Raw genomic sequence first — 14,472 nt, 5'->3', positions numbered from 1 at the left:
ATCTTTTGGTAATGACAGTATGAGGTCCACAAGAATGGCTGGTAGAATTTCCACTTCTTTTTCAATAGCTACATACAAATGCACACAGAGATGTATATATCTATTAATAAGTGGAGACATAACTCTAGAATGTGTAATACAAGGAATGCAGGCAAGGGCTGAACCTTGACAACCTGAGCCCACACCCTACCTTTGGCAGGTGACTTCAATACACGCATCTAAATAAGAGGGAATGATTATATTTCTGTCACTAGACTGCTCTAGTAATTAAGAGAATGGGTTTATGAAAAGTACTTAGCACAGGATCTGGCATACAGTAACTGTAACATGAATCATCATTCATTTTTATCCCTTTAACTCTAATCAATTTACAAAGTGATTTTTTTTGTATCCTGGCATAGCTCCCCCTAAGACCTGAAAGCACTGAACCTATAAACATGTCTGGCCAGAATGCCAACTCTCCTTCCGTGACACACAGCATGTCCTCTTCTATTGGATCCTTGGCCCTCAGTTTTCACCTGCACTGAAAACATCTCCACTCGATAAGGAAATGACATATTCAACTTCCTTTAGTATTATTTTGTTTTGTTTTTGCTTGTTTGATGGATTGATTTTCTGAGACGGGGTCTTGCTATACAGTCCAGGCTGACCTTAAACTCACTATCTAGCCCACATTGGCTTTGAACTGGTGGCAATCCTCCTGCCTCAGCCTCTCGGATGCTAACATTACAGACATGCACCACCATATCCAGTACTTAGTATAGTTTCTTGACAGAAAGAAAAGTCAACAAATGAGAAGAAAGAAGTCTTACCATAATGACAATAGGCTGGCCGTTTTTAGGTCAGAGTCCATAAGTCACCAATAGCCAAAAAAAAAATATTTTAAACAGAAAAAAGTAGTGAAATTTACACATGGTTTGCTTTCACTTCTCTTCTTCCCTTGCTTTGTTTCTCTCTCCCTTTCTTCCTCCTTCCCTCCCATCTTTTCTGAGTTCAGGAACCCCGTGGTTCATCAGCGTCCCTGTTTTAATGCTGTATGGGTAGGACAGTGCTTGTTGGTGGAAAGGAAATGAGAACTGATCATCAAAGTTGACAATAGCTATGCACCAGTTTTTTAAATTGGCAGCTTTGTGTTTTCAGCACTGCAGAGTTGCATCTGTCTTTGCATTCGTCATACCTGAGTTTTCTGCTCTTTCCCCAGTTCAAAGAGACCTGTATCTTCCCAACACATCCAGGATCTTCCTTTCCAAACCACTTACCAAAACAAAACACAAAAGGTGGTACCTCAGGATGCACCAAAAAGCAAACAAAGGACTGTGTTTAGAGTTGGTATCTCCACGTGGGCAAACCCCTCAGAACAAGCAAAGCCTCCACCAACCTCTAGGGGATTTCAAACCTGTCTGTGATACAATAACCATGGTGCTTGGCAGAAAGATTTAGAAGCTGTTAGACACTGTTACTGTTGTTGCATCTTTTAAAGCTTTTCCTAGAAAAACCTGAAAAAGTATTCTTCCTGCCTCCAATTCCTCATCTATTCATTATCCCTCAAGTCTGTATGGGATCCATTTGGCATGTATTTGGTGCATCAAGAAAAGAAAAAAATCTCCCTATAGTGTTTCCCTTCCACTGTTAAGGCAGCCTTTTCAGTCCTAACACTACCTCTCTCCTCTTGGCGAACCACTGCCCCGTTAATTTTTGTGAGCCCACTCCCATATGGTTCACCAACCTCTCTCTACCACATGACCACAGACATGCAAAGCCAGGAGTCTACAGTTCACTCTCAGCCCTGGCTTCTCTTCAGAACCCCAGATCCACATTTCTAAACAATTTCTCACCAAGATTTTTGTCAAGATCTCACCTGGATATTCTTGGGCTCCCAAACTCAATATACCAGTCATTCTTCCTGAGTTTCATCGAGAACCCAACATCACCAAAGCACCAAGCACCAACATTAGCCCAAGCACAAAGCCTCCTCCCCATTGCATGCCCATTCTTTCTTACCCAGCATTCCAGGGCCCTGCAAATAAAGTGCTCAGCAATCATATTTATTTTCTCCATCTTCTCTGCAAACCCCTGGCCTGCTACAGCCACCTACGTATGGATTGCTCTGCTTACACTCCCTCTGTAGTTGACTTGCCAAGCAGCTCCCAGAGCCATCCTTCCAAACTGTGGTTCTCTGATCATCTCAGTTCTGATTGCAATTTTCAAAGTCTTTGTATTGTTCCTCATTGCTCACAGCTTATCCAGAGATAGAACACACGTTTTATTTAATTCATTATTATAAGCACACTAGGAAATCAGTGACGATAATTTCTGTCCTCATGGAGCTTACAGTTTTCCATTACTGAAACAGTAATGTTATTGAAAACATATAAGAAAAATGATTTTATATAGCCATGTTTTGTTCGTATGACTTTGACTTCTAAATGCCCAGCTAGTTACCTAACTCTTTGTTGTGTAACCAGCAATTCCCTGACCATATTCTCTAGGATGTCCTACACACCTGTGCATCCCACAGCTCAGGACAAGCATGGAGGCCACTCTCCTGCTCTCATCTAGGCTTGGACTCTTCCTTGCTCCCAACTTGCTGCTGGAAGCAGTTGGAATGCCCTTCTCCAGCTTGCCTGACTGGCAAAATCCTCTCTTCCTTCAAGACTGAGCCTCCTGGATGCCATTATAAAACTCTCCAATAGTTAAGTCAGTTTTCCTCTAAGGTCACACAGCCATTTGAGCAACTTTGCTGTGATGACATTTATTTTAATAGATTGTTATTATTTGTTGAAAGTTCTAACCTTCAAGCCTAGCTCATACACCTTGTCACTAAAATTTATGAGTGACACATACTAAAATCTTAATAAATCTTCATGAAATGAATGAGTGCATAAATCCCCTATAAACTCAAATGACTGCTCAAATATCTTTCATTCAAAAAAATGAATTGAATGCATTTAGAAAGCACAATGGAGTAAAAGCAATGGGGTCCCTGCCTCTATAGAGCTTAGCATCTGCTTCCACCGTTGGATCTGAAGGGCTAGGCATCTGCATGTGTAAAAATGGAGAAATTCATCTTTCAAATCTAAATCTTTTACTAATATAGCCTCAGACAGATGCCTTTAATGACTGGATAATTATCTGGTTCTTTCAGATTTTTTTAACATTCGGTATCACCCATCAAAAAGAATGAAATCCAGTCAGCTGTGACAACATGATGGAACTGGAGAGCACTGTGTCAAGTAAATGCACCAGCAAAGAAAGATAAATTCAGCACATTCTCACTCACATATGGAAGAGTCTGTCTCATAAAAGTAGTGTGTAGAGGCCGGGGATTTAGCTCAGCAATTTGGTGGCCTGCCTTGCAAGCACAAAGACCGGAGTTCAATCCCCGGTACCAAAAAAAAAAAAAAGTAGTGTATAGAATGGTGGACAATAAAGGTCAGGAAGGAGGGGGAGGAGGGGGAGGAAGTTTGCATAATGGATACTAAAATTCAGTTGGACAGGAGAAAATAATGCTAATGTTCTATAGCATAGTAGGGTAGCTAGTCTACAATGACTTATTAAAATCAAAATAACTCAAAGAGTTGAAAATTGCCCAACATAAAAATGATACATGCTTGAGGAGGCAGAAATGCTAATTATTGATACGACCATGACACATTGCATACATATATTGAATTACCATATTGTAGCCCTTAAATATGTACCAATATCATGCATCAAATTTAAAAGATAATATTCAAGTAAATTATGAAAAGGAGTATATCTCAAAAAAAGTTAAATATTCAGTGATGGTTTCTGTACTCTAAAAAGTGCAATGGAGGGTTGACTCATTCCTAGGACAAGGACAAACTGTGGCTCAGAGCTGTTATTCAGAACCTGTTTACATTCTTAAGGTCAGCTAAGGCACAATAAGATATGTGACTTCCCTCAACATGTCATTCTTGTTTTATTTGTTTGGATATTTCCTCCCCTTTGTTAACATCTGCTCTAAACTTGAACTTAAGAGTCAGGCCCACTCACTTAAAAAACGGCTTGTTGATATAAAGTGAAGAACACATCCCAGCCAGTCATCCAAGAAATTTGTCTTTACAAATACAAATATATTAAATAATTTCATTGCATAGTTTAGCAAGAAACCAGATTTATTAAAGATACAGTAATTATTTAGGATTGGAATTGCATGGAAATCCATTAGTTTTGTTTTTGTTTTCCATATCCATGTGGAAAATCTAAACTGCTATATTAACTTAACTCATAAAATCCAAATTCTTTTGACTTATTCAGTCGGTAATGCTGAAGTCAATTCAAGGAAGCTCTATTCTTAAGAGAGACAGAAACTGGGCCACTGGGTGTGGTGGCACATGCCTATAATCCCACTAATCTAGAAGGCCAAGGATTGAAAAGTTCGACTTAGTGACTTAGCAAGACCCTGTGTCAAAATAAAAATTTTAAAAGTGGATGGAGGGGCCGGGTATTTAGCTCAGTCGTGCCACCGCCTTCCTTGCAAGTGCAAGGTCCCAAGTTTGATTCCTGGTATCCCTCCCAAAAAAAGTGGATGGAGCGCAGTGCAAAGGCCCTAGGTTAAAATCCGCAGTACCAAAAGACAGACAAACTAACTAACAAACGGAACACAAAGAACAGAATGTGGGACAAAATCTTCTCAGGGAAGGTGGCGAAGCACTATAAGCCAATACTTTGTCCAAGTGGAAACCAGAATCAATTTCTTAGTAGTATCTTCTTTCATATTGGGATGGGAAAGAAAAGCAGGAGGAAAATGTTTAGAGAAACAACTCAGTGTCCTGGAATTAAAACACGCTAATTGTCCCTGAAAGGGATAATTAACACAAGTAATTCACTCCTAGTGCTTCTGAGTTCTATCAGCAGTGGCCATGGAAAGGGATATTCTTTGACTGTCAAGCTCTTGTAGATGATCATCATGCAGGGCTTGCCAAAGAGCTCCTCCAAAGATGCCATTATTTAGAGGCGGGATGAACAGTGTTTTGGCATAAGTAGATGAGATGGGTTAGAGATAGCTGGATTCAACCTAGCATCATAGAAGCTGAAGAGAGAAGAGCACTTAGAAATCATCTAATCACACACTGGAAATGCTAATGCTAAATCTGGTCTCTGAATGTGTTTTGTTTGACCTTTCCAGTGTTATTGCTTTTGATTTTGCTTTTATAAAAGATTAATGAATTGCCAGTGTTTTAAACCTGGAAGATTTTCCATAAAAATCTGAATTGCAGAATTCTGTCAAAAAACCATAAATTCATCCAACAGGGGGACCTCATTTTTATGTAACAGTTTCCTGGAAGTGAGTAAGCCTGACTCTCATTGGTTGGGACATAGTCTTCTTCAGTTCTTTCTACTCCCTAATATCTCCCTAGCAAAGGACCAAGGCTGACTTGCATCCAGTTTTGCCTGTGATACCACTCATTCCCACCACCTCACCAGCCCTAGTTTTATTTGCTCCTTTATGATACCTGCCCTAGTTTTATTTGCTCATTTATGATACCTGTCCCACTTAGGTGAACCTTGTCAACTCCCCACTACTGATCTTATTCCATGTTATTCTTTTTTACACCTAAGAAAATGAGGTTTAGTGATGCCATGCTAGGACAGACCAGCAACAAGATCCTTACTTACAAGACTTTCAGGAAAATGGTGGAGTGATAAGCAATAACTTAGCCTCTTTGAAATTCAGAGCCCAAACACTGGAAAATAAAAACATGTGGAAGACAAAAAAGATGGAAGTAGAATCTCAGGAATCTGGAAGGCTCTGAGAGGAAAATTAAAACCATAGAAAAATTGAAGAGACACAATGCAACACAGTAAAGGGAAGGGACGATCTGCACCTTCTTCCTGGCTCCTAGCTCCTAGCTCCTGGCTCCTAGATTACAAGAAAGGGAAACCAAATTTATGAGGATAAAGTGAAACTGGGAGAGTCCAAAGGGCTTCAGGGAGAAACACAGCAGAGGAACAGACTGCCGTAGCTGGTGCGTGACTCCAGACCAAATGCCCACGATAGCCTCCGCAGAGAGTTCTTGGTTGGCTGCCATTCCAGGGAGGGGTTGATTATTTAAACCCAGAACTCAGAACAGCCACAGGACAGTTTTATTTTATAGCCTCCAGGATTATGTTCCCAAGGTGAGTGGGTGAGAGAGTCACGGGAGACAGCCATGGTCAGGGAGCCATGAACATAGTGGTAAGAGACTCCAAAAGAGGGGTTTAAATTAAAGGACACAAGCCCCACCCCCACAGCCATAGGCCAGGTTCAGCCTGAACTGTTCTGGATTTGAAAGTCACAGCACTGGTACACATGCCCTAATCCTACTTCCTGCTCGTGACTACATCCAGCACAGATTTGGGATCTGACTTCCTTCTTTATCTACCAGTGTGACCAGGGATGCCTCTTGACTTGGCACACTTGAACTGCCTGAGGTTAGAAAACAGAGCAAAGAGAAAGATTATAGAAGTATTAACCAAAAAGATGCAATAGGAGCTATCAGAAAACATTATAAAAAGCTAGATAAGTGAAACAAAATGATGCAAAGCCTGAGTGACTAGTTTAACAAATATTTAGAGTCCATGAAAAAGTTTCAATCAGAAATCCAACAGATTAAAACTGTACCGAAAGTATGGGCAGTAGAAGTGATCAGTGTGAGAACAGAATTTCAGAATTAGAAGATGATATCTTCAAAGACCAACTACTTAATACTTTAAACACAGCAAAAGAACATGAAAAATGGATTCAACAGCTGCTAGATGATGCAAAAAAGACTAATTTAAGAATAACTACAATAAGTGAAAAATCAGAAGACAACACAAATGGTATAAAAAAATCTTTCCACAGAAATAATTGCAGAAAATTTTCCAAATATGGGGGAAAATCAATATACACCTAGTGTATACACATAGCGTACACATAAGTGAAGCACAGAGAAACCATATAGCTAGGCCCAAAAGAGAACTTCTCTGTGACACATTATATTCAGAAGTCCATCACTGGGGTAAAAAAAATGTTTAAAGCTGCTGGAGAAAGGCAACAAGTCACATATAAAGGAAACCCCATTAGAATGATAGCAGAATTCTCTATGCAAATTGTAAAGGTAGAGGGCTTGGAGTGAAGTATTTCAAGTTCTTTAAAAAATAACATATTTCAAACCCGACCTGTGTAAACTGCAAAACTTTCCTTCAAAAATGATGGAGGAAGGAAACTATTTCCATGACAAGGAAAGAAACTGATGATCACCAAACCAGCATTACAAAAAATTCTCAAAGACAGCACACAAAAAGACAATGAAGACAACAATCCCAATAAGCCAGGAAGAACGAATACATCTGGTGTGATGAGCAGCTAAGAAAAAGGAAAATAAGGAAATCAGCAACAGGGAAAGGATGCAATGACAGGAACAAGTCAGTACCTCTCAGTAATAATTCTCAATGTGAATCATCTCAATTCCCCAATTGAAAGGCACAGACTGGCAGAATGAATCAAGAAACGAAACCAAATAATATGCCATATACAAGAAACACATTTAATTTTTTTTAAACTCAGAGATTAAAAATCAAAGGATAACAATATTCTATGAGTCAGGAACCCAGGAACAAGCAGGAGTAGTTATTCTAATTTCAAAGGCAATTTCAAGCCATGACAGATCAAAAGAGACAAAGAAAGTCACTATATATTAAGGGAAAAAATTCAATAGAAAGAGATAACAATTATAAACATATACACACCAAAGACTGCGCACCCAACCTCAGAAAACAAACATTAATGGACATAAAAAATCAGGCAAACACCAATACAATTGTAATGGGCAACCTCAATACACCACTATGACAGACAGAGCAACTGGGCAAAAAATCAACAAAGAAAATAGCAGAATTGAACCAAACCTTGAAACAAATGAACTTAACGTACATCTACAGAGTGTTCCACCCAACGATTAGAATACACATCCTTCTCAGCAACACCTGGCACTTTCTCCAAAACAGACCACATACCATAAAGACCCATAAAGCATGCTTTAGTAAATGCAAAAAAATAGAAATTATCCCATTCATAGTATCAGATCATAGTGCAATGAAATTTAAAATCAATGACAAAAGACAGTACCCAAACTATGCATGGAAATTAGACAACACCTTCTTGGATAGTCAATGAGTCACAGGTGAAATTAAAGAAGAAATTAGACAACTTGTACATCTAAACATTAATTAGGACATAACATCAAAACATACGTGACACAATGAAAGCAGGCCTAAGAGGGAAGTTAATAGTAGTGAATCACCACATCAGAAAAACAAAGTGAGCTCAAATAAATAATCTAATGATGCACCTCAAGGTCCCAGAAACACAAGGACAATCCAAATTTAAAGCTAGTATAAGGAAGGAAATTATGAAGATCAGAGCAGAAATTAATAAAATTGAGACTAAAATAACAATACAAAAATCAATGAATTGAACAGGTGGTTCTTCAAAAAAATAAACAAAATAGACAAACTCTTAGCCAATCTTATTATAGTAAGGAAAGATCCAAATCCATGCAAACAAATGAAAACAGCAAAATTACAACATGCAGAAACCCGAATCTAAACCCTTATCTCTCACCATACACTAAACAAAAATCAAAATAGACCAAAGATCTAAATATTAAAAAGAAACAGCCTGCTGGAAGGCAAAAATAGATAAAACTCTTGAAGACATAGGTGTAGGCAAAGTTTCTGGACAGGATCCCAGATGCACAAGAAATAGTATCCAGCATCAACAAATGGGATTGCATCAAATTAAAAATCTTCTGAACAGCAAAAATCTTCTGAAAACATCAACGGAGGGAAAAGAGAACCTACAGAATGGAAAAACAATTTTCCCAGCTACTCTTCAGATGAAGGACTAATATTTAGAATGTATAAAGAACTAAAAAATATTAGACACTCCCCAATTTAAAGACCAAATCAAAAAATGGACATCTGAAATGAATAGATACTTCGCAGATGAAGAAGTATTAATGGTCAATAAATCCATGAAAAAATGCTCAGCATTGCTTAAAACAACACTGAAATTCCATCTCACTCCAGAAAAGAAATGGATACCATTAAGAAATCAAGCAATCACAATGTTGGTAAGGTTATAGGGGGAAAAGGAACTGTTTGTCATTGCTGACTGGAATGTAAACTTGTACAGCTACTATGGAAATCAGTATCAAAAGTCCTTAAAACACTAAAAATAGAAATTCCTCTTGACCTAATTATTTCCTTCTAGGTATCTTCCCAAAAGAGTTGAAGGCATCACACCACAGTAATGTGTGCATACTTATGCTAATACAAGCATAATTCATAACAGCCAAATCTTGGGAGCAGTCAGTATGCCCATCAGTAGATGAGTGGATTAGTTGAAGGCATCACACCACAGTAATGTGTGCATACTTATGCTAATACAAGCATAATTCATAACAGCCAAATCTTGGGAGCAGTCAGTATGTCCATCAGTAGATGGGTGGATAAAGAAAATGTGGTACTGCTAGGGATTTAGCTCAGTGATGTCGCACCTGCGCTCACAAGCACAAGGTCCTGAGTTCGATCCATGTTACAAAAAAACTGCCATTTATACACAGTGGAGTGTTATTTTGCCATAAAGAAGGATAAACTCAAGTTTTTGTAGGAAAATGAATGCACCTCGAGACCATAAAGTTAAGTGAAGTAAATCAGACACACAAGCTTAAATACCCATAGTTTCTCTTACTTGAGAAATCCAATATATACAGGAAGTACAAAATAAAAACCACACAATAGGAAAAAAAGTTTTGGACTTCACCATGGACAATATAGCTAAAAGTATACACTGATTTAGTAGAACTTTCATAGTTTTATATGTTTTTGGCCTGTTAGTCTGGCTATTATTTTGTATGCATGATAATTAACTTGATAAGGATGAGATCTTACAAGATAAATAAATGAGGCTGATGCTGGCAAAAAAAAAAAAAAAAAAAAAAGGAGGAAAGAGGAAGAGGGAAAAAAGAAGTGAAGTATTTTATGTACTTGTTCCATCAATTCCCTACAGTGAATGTGATCATTAAAGTGGAAGTGTGAATGGGAAAGAGGAAAAAAGAATAAGATGTGCATGTACGTGTACCAATTCCCCACAATGAATGTAATCATTATGCACTGCAAACGAGTACTAATAAACTTAAACATTTTTAAAGGGAAACATAAAAATATTAATTATGGTTGTGTGTAGGCAGAAGTAGCAAAATTTTCAGTCTATTTTCCTTTAGCCCATAAATATTCATCTGCATTTTCAAATAAATTTTTATTTTGATAAAAATAATTAACAGTAACTCCACAATGAATAAAATTGAAAAAAAGATTCCTTACTCATTCCATGGACGGCCATGTTTTTCTAATTCCTGCCCACAAGATCAGATGAGAAAACAGTAGGACATGTAAACTCCTCAGTGTCTGAGAACACGTGGTAAGGTCTAGAGAGTTTAGCACTAAACATGGGCAAAATGAGAGCCAAACATACAAATAAATCTTGCCATGCTTGCTGTACTGCCTGACTCTTACTACAGCTTTTCTCCGCTCCCACCCTTCCTCAAAGGTTGACCGCAGAAGCCAGTGTAGTGATAAGCAGTGATAATCATCTACAATGATGCTAGGGACACTGAAGTGTTCTTCTGCTCAGCATACATTTCACACCGTTAATATCTGATTACCTAAAATCCAATCTGTCACAGGAAAGCACACTTCATTACACCATATACAAACTCGTATGTTTGCTGTATCATCTTCAGAATATAAAAACATCAAAACACATGGAGATGTATATGAATTGCCAAAATACAAAAATACCTGGTGCAGTTAGGCTTATTGGGAATAATGAGCATATTGGAAATTAATCTTCTTCCACAGGCTCTGGCTGGTCTGGTCTTCATACATACAGCTATCATATTTGCTAATGTTTTTCATAGCCCCTATCCTGACTTTTCTCAAAGAGCTTGAGTTTATTTTGAGTGGGTTATTAAAGTATAAGACCATGTAATTGTTTTAAGGAATATGAAGACCTGGAAATATGCCCTATCATTGAACATGTAGTGTGAAATTAATCAGAATCATGAGGACATAAAGGAAAAAACAGAATACTCCTCCTACAGGTGCAAGGCCCAGTTTCTACTATTAATATGTTACCATATATAATCCCCTAATCATGTGATAGCACAATAATTCAAAGCACAGGCTCCAAAGGTAGCCTGCTTGGGCCTAAACCCTGGTCTAACCATTTACCTAATCGAGTGTTCTTATCAAAACACTCAATCTAAAAATTGAAATAATGCCTCACCAGATAACATAATGTACGTGACTCCCTTGATATAGCATGCTTAATAAACATTAACAGTTACTCTTATTATTAACAACTGAAACAAAATAGAAGAAAGTGGCTTTACTCTTTCCTGGCCCAGAAAGTGGAACTATTTTCCTATCTAAAGTCTGAATCAAGCCAAAAGTTGTTATACCACAAGATTACAGATACAGAGCAAAAACAACATAGAACTTGAAGAAAGCACTGGTGATTATTTAGAATATTTTAGTCTTACAGTAATATTGATGGGAACCAAACATCATTAAAATATTATCACTTATTTTAGGGGAAAACTTAAAAAGCTGAACTCAATGGGAAAAAAAGTATAGTTAAAGATACTGAGACTGCTGATCCAAATATAATAATGTTCAATCCAATTTTAATTTCTTACTGCGATTTGTCACATACTCCCTACTCTAGCCCCATCCCACCTCCCAGACTTGTTTTAAATTCCAGATTCCAGCCACAACTCCACACGGTCTCCTTCCTTTGACCACACCAGACATCATACCTCTGTGCTAGTCCCTTGCTCTAGCAGGCGTCCTTTCCTTCGGGAAACTTCCTTCCCTTTTTAAGTCCCAGCTGAAATGTTGCACCCACCGAAACACTCTTCTCAATTCTGAAGCTTGAACAAACCTTCCTTCATCTTTGTCCCTCAGCAGCACACCACTTTCCTACGATTCCAGTTAAACTGTCTGGTATCACAGATATTTGGAAGCATGCCCATCTTTCCCAACAGACTAAACACTTGGAAGGAAACGACCATGCCTTCTTTCCTTGAACACAATGTTTTTTATTTTGTTTTTGAAGTACTGGGGACTGAATCCAAGGTCTTTGCACTGACCGAAATTCCCAGTCCATTTTTTATTTTTATTTTGAGACAGGATCATTTAAAGCTACTAAGATGCACAGTCTGGGCTAAAATCTGCAATCCTTGTGCCTCTACCTCTAAGAGTCACTCTGCTCCCCTCCACTTATCCCTCTTTCCTTTTTTTTTATTTTGTTCCTTGTGCCTCTACCTCTAAGAGTCACTCTGCTCCCCTCCACTTATCCCTCTTTCCTTTTTTTTATTTTGTACTGGAACCATACCTAGGGCTGGCTACTTTGCTACTGAACTACATCTCCAGCCCCCTTTCATTTTTATTTTGAGACAGAGTCTTTAAGTTGCTCAGGATGGCCTCAAACTTGTGCTTTCCTTGCCTCAGCCTTTTGAGTAGGTGGGATTATGAATATAACGTTTGCAGTTCAATTCCTTATCCACAGAGAATAATGTGTCCACAGAGAACCTCCCAAAGAAAACATGAGCTATCTCAAAATGTATGTGTTTTTGTAATCTTTAGTTAAAACTGAAGTCATTAAGTGATTCTTTTCCTGGAAGGCTATAGTTTCTCAAGAAAGACATTGTTTCAGTTCATTTTCCTACAGGTTTTCTGAATGCAACTCCATTCTATGAAGGAAGGTCAAGAGATACCTTACTGTAGAAAAAGACTACACAAAATACAAGTCCAAAAAATGGGATGTGGGAGTCAAATCTGAAGATCTGACAACATCTGTATAATTGTTATCATTCAGCTCTAGTTTCATGGCCAGATCCACCCCCGAAGCACTACAATCTGTCCTGATAAAGGATTCAGACACATTCACACTATCTTCATCGCCATCAGCTTTTCAGAGTCAGTGTCAGAAGCCAACAAACCTTTCTTATGGTCCTGATCAATACTCATCCAACAGACACGAAGGGACCCTGGTCCCACTCACCTACAGACAACAGACAGAACCAACCAGGGGGAAATCTTTGGATGTAGGTGGTGCTAACAGTATGACATGTTGTGAAATTTCTGGTTAAGCAAATTTATTAACTAGTTTCTACTTTCAAGAATCTTGTGGGGAGGACTTATTTCTGGTAATTATATGGGTGCTAAACCTATATTTAATTATTATTTAAAAGAGACTATAATCATGTATTGAATGGTCTGCCTTTCCATTCTATAATCTTCTCTCAGTCCCTTGGTCATCTGCCTGTACTAGTCTGAACAATTTCTAAGAGTATGCTACTCTGCTAGAAGTTAGGGGTGGAGAGTGAAAATCCATCCTCAAACTAAACTATACACTGTAATTCAAGATTTAAAAAAAATACACCCAAACATTGGCCCAGCAAATTGGTCCCCAAAAATGTATTAAGCAATATACAATACAATATGTTTAGTGTAAATGCAGCCTACACTTCCGCTATCGTTTGTGCTGGATCGATTTGGCATCCTAAGAATAAGGCAATGCTTGCTTCTGACAGCCACGTTTTAAAACAGTTATCAGCTCTCTCGGAAGCCTCTGGGTGCTGCTTAAACCAGGGTAGGGTACCTAAGGCGAGCCAGAGATGGAAAATAAGCATCAAGTCCTCCCAAGATCCCTTCGGGGATCCAGATGGCCAAGGTGCCTGAGCCTCCCGCAGTCAGGGCAAACCTGGACGCCTGCGCTCACCCGGGTTGACCCAGTGGTGCTGAATGAACCTGGCGCCACCGGGCAGAATCTGTCCTGCCCCTTCTTGCCGCGTTCCCCGCCCCCCAGCTCGGATGCACCAGGGGAGCCGCAACCATTCTCACTTGAGCACCTGCGTGCACCCGTGCCTGGCTGGGCCCCTCGGGGACATGGAAGCCCACCTGGGTCTCACAGCTCCGCGGTTCTCCCCTCAGCAAACCCAGAAACTGTGTCAGGAACCCGGGGAAGGCTCTCCACCCTGAGCCACATCTGAGGCCACTCACTTTCCACACCGCCACCCACTAGGATTTCCTTTCTTTCTTTTTTTTTCTTTTCTTTCCACTCCATGCAAAATGCCGTCCTCAGATTCCAGGGCAATTCTGCCCACCGCGGAGAAAAACTCCACTAAAAAGGAGCGTGGTGGGGCGGGCGAGCCGCCAGCCTGCACCCCAAACAAGAATCTGGTTACAAGCTGCTTGGCCCCAAGTGTCAGCGTAGCAGTCGCCTCTTCGCTCTGCTCTGACTGTGACGAGGGACCTCTCGCCTGCAGGAGGCTGGGCAGCAGGGCGGCCGCCGACCTCAGCACCCTCCCGCGGGCTCCAGTTACCTGCGTGCCGGGGGCTCCGGGAGCAGCACAG

The 14,472-nt window shown here is 39.5% G+C and overlaps 1 protein-coding gene across 4 annotated transcripts in view; it reads right to left on the bottom strand.

The window, feature by feature from the left end:
- Window positions 1-14,472, bottom strand: part of Slc16a9 (solute carrier family 16 member 9) — a 52,251-nt gene extending 37,779 nt beyond the window's left edge. For 3 of the 4 annotated variants that reach the window (XM_010603000.2, XM_010603020.2, XM_010603029.2), the window contains exon 1: window positions 14,442-14,472. The gene's annotated coding sequence lies outside the window, so the exon portion shown is untranslated. Of the gene's footprint in view, window positions 1-11,870; window positions 12,167-14,441 lie in introns of those variants that run through there. The other variant, XM_010603009.3, reaches the window with a different exon arrangement.

This window comes from Fukomys damarensis, unplaced genomic scaffold, assembly GCF_012274545.1.
Source record: "Fukomys damarensis isolate Sample0158 unplaced genomic scaffold, DMR_v1.0_HiC HiC_scaffold_20, whole genome shotgun sequence".
In the NCBI taxonomy this organism is placed as follows: Eukaryota; Metazoa; Chordata; class Mammalia; order Rodentia; family Bathyergidae; genus Fukomys; species Fukomys damarensis.
Note: the sequence above shows the minus strand (reverse complement) of the source record. Positions and strands in the feature narration are given on the sequence as shown.